The sequence below is a fragment of the Morone saxatilis genome, unplaced genomic scaffold (assembly GCF_004916995.1).
Source record: "Morone saxatilis isolate NCDOM2014 unplaced genomic scaffold, NCSU_SB_2.0 Contig21, whole genome shotgun sequence".
Classification (NCBI taxonomy): domain Eukaryota; kingdom Metazoa; phylum Chordata; class Actinopteri; family Moronidae; genus Morone; species Morone saxatilis.
Window position 1 is genome coordinate 16,075,634 of NW_023339774.1, and position 5,917 is coordinate 16,081,550.

General features: G+C 37.3%; 1 protein-coding gene across 1 annotated transcript in view; it reads right to left on the reverse strand.

Moving 5' to 3' along the window:
• Positions 1-100, reverse strand: part of LOC118332450 (Golgi phosphoprotein 3-like) — a gene marked incomplete in the record, with an annotated part of 6,264 nt that extends 6,164 nt beyond the window's left edge. Inside the window, 1 exon segment of the mRNA XM_035667738.1 lies at positions 1-100.
• Between the last annotated feature and the right edge of the window lie 5,817 nt (positions 101-5,917).

The window sequence follows — 5,917 nt, forward strand, 5'->3', positions numbered from 1 at the left end:
TTTTTGAAAGGTTATAAAATGTTATTACGTTGCAAAAAAATGGGAGAAATTGTTGTTTGCAAAGATCACCTGCAGACATGAATTAAGACTCATGTGCAAATCAGAATCAGACATACTTTATTGATCCCCCGGGGGGAAATTTGTTTGCTACAGTTGTTCCACTCACACAATGATAAACAATAGTACTTATATACAATATCTAACACAATATACAGAATAGAAACAAATGTATAGGTAATAAATAAATAGTCTGCTTGGAACAATAAATGTGTGTCTAATGTGTTTGTTTCTGCAATAAAAAGTACAATTTCCAAATTACAATCCTTAAAAAGGAACCTTCTACCTCCATTAAAAATGTATGAATCTATGAATATGCAAAGGTTTTTTATTTCTAAAGTTTTCCTGCTGGACACAAGATGTCTCCTACTTACACTGTAAAGTCCATTCTCAGTGTTTGTGCACTGGTGGCTTCAAGTTTCTCGACGCACTTGTATAAGTTGCAGACTGGACCAGGATTTACTTTCAAACTATTTGTGATGTCACAAATCATGCTCGTAAGCCCTGCCTCTTAAAATCAGATTTTCAGTAAGCACAGAGAAACTTTCCACTTTCAGCACATGAACGTGAAAACAGTCTTCTAGTGTCAAAGTCTGCACATACATCCTTCTGCACAGTGAAGCTCCAACATCTAACTGTAGGAACAAGAAGAAAAACAGATTTTTGAGTAAAGGGGTACTTTACATTTTTTATATTTTATAGTTCATTATTGAGTTTCAGAATGTAATCTGTGAGCTGAGAACACTGACATAAATGTAATTAAGTAGCCTGAAATTCTGGGTGTAGGACTTTTATTCTAATCTACAATGTTACTGATAGGCTACAATGAATTTGTGCAACTGTGTGTGAGTGGAACAAGGCATACTTAAAAAAGTGAGGAAGGATTTCAGCAAAACAAAGAGGCCCCAATACCTCTAATTTGTAATTTAGCTGATAAAACAATGCTGATACGGCATTGTAAACAAACCAATGTTTACAATGTATAAAATATATACATAATAAATAATATACAATATACAGCATGGATTTATATTATTCAAACAAGCCACTAATTACATAATGCAATATAAACTATCAGCACAAGGGGGCAGGCTGCGAGTGTGAATGACTAGTCTGCTGCTCCTTTTCTCCTCCTTTCCTCTTAACTCATCTGCACCTGATAATTGGTGCTGCTGAATGCTCTTTTAACAAGGATGTGCAGAAACATCCTCTCCATCTTCATTTTTGTTGTTGTGATGTGATTACTGAGAATGCATCTGGAACCCCATTATCATTTTCTGAAGACAGACTTTAAATAAACTCAACAGAGGGAAATACCAGCTCCTTTATGTTCATATATCCCTTTACATCACATCTGTGTTATTCCCTAACTTGTAATGTTAGTTCATTTTACACTCTCTAGCTGTAAGGCTGCATACTGTTGGCTTGAGCTGCTGAATATATATTATTATAGGACCACTTTGTCATTGGCAGAGCTCCATTGGTTGATGGTGACGTAGAAAATAAACTCCCAGATGTCCTCCGCTTGACCTCACTACCCTTCCATTTCCTCCTTTACAGTCCTCTCAAGTCCGAGTTACATTGTGGTACTGGCCAGGCAGGACTGGTCATGAAGGAAGGGGAGGAAAGGAGGAGTGGCACGATTGTGGGAAGAAACCTGAACCAGTAAGGCTGGAAAACACAGGTGCAACTTAATATTCATAATGAGCCAGCATGCACAACACCTGCATGGGCCCTGGAAATAACAACTAAATGGAGAGCCATTAATTATTTTATTAGTCACACCTGTGTCCTTTTTCTGCTATGACGTCAAAATGAAAGACATGTTACTAGAAAGTTTTTTGTATTGCTCAATAAACCAACAGTTACTGAGTCGTTGGTCAGTTTTTTTTAATACAATGCCTAGCACAGTGACAATGCAGAACATATCTGGAAGAACAATAATGACAGATGTGAAAGGAGAGGAAAACTTCCAATAACTTCTAGTGGAAGTGAACGGCCCTTAAACTGATTGCGTGGATAGTATAATATAGTTTTCATGCTTGGGGTGCCAGTGTTTAAAGCACTATTGTCTTTCATAGCCTTAAATGTTATATTGCAGGTGTTTCATTCCTGCAGAAACCTCATAATCCTGAGAAATGTACACAAATTAACAACAACACCTTTACCAGGCAGAGGAATGTGTTCAGTGGCAGACTGCTGTCCCAACCAGCTCCACCAACAGACTTAAAAACTCTTTCGTCCCCCTGGCCATCAGACTGTACAACAGCTCTCAGTCAAGGCAGGGAGGACAATAGACAATGGACAATTTCCTCCTCCATTTGCACTGTTTTAACTTGAATGTTCATTTTAATTTTAATGTATGTTTAATGTATGTCTAATGTATGTTTGTATGCTGCTACTGGATGCTTGAATTTACCTCGGGATAAATAAAGTATCTATCTAGCCACATATTGTATGTACCCTAATATTCTAAATGGAATATATATTTTATTAACTGAAAATCTAATTAAGTGTTAGATCAAGATTGATCTACTTCCTCCCTATCATTGAAGGACACAAATCTAAAGCAGTTTTCCTTTAAATACAGACAAATATGTCCTTTCATTCTGCACAAAATGGCTCTATAATCTAATAGGGCCGACATAACAAAGTGCAGTGATATTTGTGTGTCACAACAACGTGTCTAAGTGCTATATGATTCTGCTTTTGAAGATGTTTTTGAGTGTTGCTGCTGTAAATGTTAAGCCTGCACTGATCTGTCAGTGAGGAGGAGTCCCACACTTTCCCTTGTACGGTCAGTTGTGTCAGGTACCAGGCGCTTGATCCCCACCAGCTGTGAAACATTACAGACAAGACAAGAAGAGTGTAATGTGCACTGGGGAATTGTGACTATGCCATTTTTTGGTATGATTTTCCACTCCCCAAACGTCAATGCAAAATAAATACATTTCTACTCATGGAACCGGTTCTGGATGATTTTTACCTTCACCTGTGAGAATTTAAAGAATTAAACAAAGATTACTGAACTATATTCAAGTTCTCCCAATGCTGCTTTTAGAGGGTCACTGTGTAATTTTTGTTTTCATTAGTCTGATCATGATCATTGTCAGAGTTCCTAAACGGTAATCTGTAAAGCAAACAGTCTGTGACGCAACTCTGCTCTGATGCACTGCATGTCTCATTGAGTTCAGTTAGTCAGGCTGTTTTGGATTAAATTCTGGAGAAAAACTGAATTAACTAGGCAGCTATGATAAATCAAGGTGTGACTCACTTTAATTAGTGATGGCTGATAGCACAAGCACTAACAACAACAGATCAAGAACAAGATTAGCTTAAAGATAAATGTGATGAAACTGGCATAACGTTAGCGTTACACACTACATATCAATCATAAAATCTCAGCCTTTGTGTGTGGTCCATCTCCTGGTTTAGCAGTAGGATGATAGCAGAAAAGTTTTTTTTTTTTTTTTAAACAAATGTAGATTGGAGGGTATGTATACTGAATTTAAGAGAGCTAATGACCCTTAAACATACACAAAATGTCTTGACTCGTAAATAGAAGTAAAAGTATTCAATGCAGACAAATGGCCCCTGTGATTTTAGGTCATCATTAAATCATTAATTATGAGGCATCAATCAAAAATCAATATAGGTAGCATTTTACTGTTGTTAGTCAAAGCTAATTTAAGCGGATTTATATGCTCTTGGGTAGTCTAGTCTAATTTGCCATTGCTTTACATAAACTCATCCGTTTTGAATGTCAAATCTTTATTTGTAAAGTAACTAATTGCTTTGAAATAAATGTATTTGAGTGAAAACTACAAAAATTCCCTTTGAATTGTATTGGGGTAGAAGTATAGCCTATAGAAATAATATAAGTGCCTCAATTTCATTCTTAAGGTCAGGGCTTAAGTAAATTTACTTAGTTATCAGTTCAGTTCAGATCTTTATTGTTCCTTGAGGGGAAATCTGATTTACAGTAGAGGGCAAAAACAGTTACAGCAAACAGCATCTGTTTATTAAAAGTACTCAAGCCATGTTACGTTATACCACTGGTGAGTAAAGACATTAACTTCTCCCTGAATGTGGTACATTATGAATATGGTTAAATAATCTCTGCTTTGTTCATCCTCAATAAACTCATAACAGTCATAACACATCACAAACAGACTACAAGGAACAAACACTGTCTTCTCGTCTGGCATTAAAGAGTGTGGCCCTAAAAAAATCCTTGGAGAGCTTATTCCCCAGTTAGCTGGAAATATGCTGAGTGTAAACAACCATCTCTACTACTATCACAGCCAAGACAGTCGCCCGACACTCTGACCATCTAGGTAGCATATTTGCACACGGTCCAAGATGACAAGATGCACAAGCATGAGAGCATTAGGCCTGGAAAAAGTCTAATAAATCAATCAATATACAAAGTGCTAAGGTCTTTGTACAGATGTAAACAGAACTAAAAACTGTATAGAAATGTTAAATATTGCAATACTATTAGTATATTAGTTAGTATATTACTATAGATTCAGTGGCATATAGTGGTGGAGTATATATCGATAACCACTGTTCTTTTTATTATATTTTCCCTTTTTTTCCCCCATTTAAATCATATTAATGCTTAAAGTTATGCATAATTAAGGGCATGGCTGCTTTGAGGGACAGGTGGGTCACAGCGACTACGTTCACTACGTCTATGCTATGCACTAAATATAAACATACTTATGAATATTATATTCCATTTCTTCCAATATATCTTCCTAAATGTTACACACTGGCCCTCTGAATGTTTATAATAAAAAGCATGAAAATAAGCAGAAGTTATCCATCTATCTATTGAAAAACCACCATCTTTTTAAAATGTAAACATTAAACTGGACATTAATCTTTCTTGACATCTCAGCTCATCATCTGCTGCCCCACTGACATTATTAATAAACCTTTGTGTCCCTGTGAAGCCTACCAGAGATCTATGGTTTCAAATGGTCCGCACAAAACATCTGTATTTTTCAGTTAATACATTTTTCTCACTGATCCTGCAGCTCTGGTCCTGACAAGAAGCCGAAATCACTCCCCAGAGCTTTAAAGGGAGGCCACACTCACAGGACCATATTGGAGCCATTTCCTGTCTCTGGAGTGGGCAAAGGCTTGACCCTTAGTGCCCTCTCTATATAAATGCTGAAGAGCACACACACATGCACACACTCTTTTAAGACAACACCCCCGCAGAGAGAACTTGGGGAGTCACTTACCATTGCAGTGCAGTAAGTGAATTACAGAATCTCTCAATTGGCCGCTACACTACATCTCACTGGAGAATAATGACTGAGAAAATATAATTATATTTAATAGCTTGTGATATTCAAAAGCCCCAGTGAACACTAGAAGGCTGAGAAAAAGCAGAATCACAATTTTCTGATCATATGTTGAGGGCTCGAAAATTAAGATCCTATCAGTTTTCTCACAGCTTGTTACAATAACATGGAACAAGATAGGAAAATAGGCCGAACTGTATGGGAATAATTGGGGAATAAAAGGTCACATCTGCAAATTTCTCCACGGCTGATACTGTTTCCCTGTTTTGTCCTGGTGTGAAACAGAAGCTTGGTGCGATTATGATAGCGGCACGTCCAAGGACATGCGGGCTTAGAGGCCAGGTGGGCTAAACAAGGCTGTATGCCAAAAGCACGGCCAGAGGTAAGAATACAAAACAAGAAAGGGAGTGAAAGAAGGAGAATAATGAGGTGAAAGAAAGAAAGCAGCAAAATAATGTCTGTTTCAACATCTGCTCCAACTCGGCACAATTATGGGAAGTGCTTCACCATCGCCCCATTCGCAGTGACATGAATAATAAACA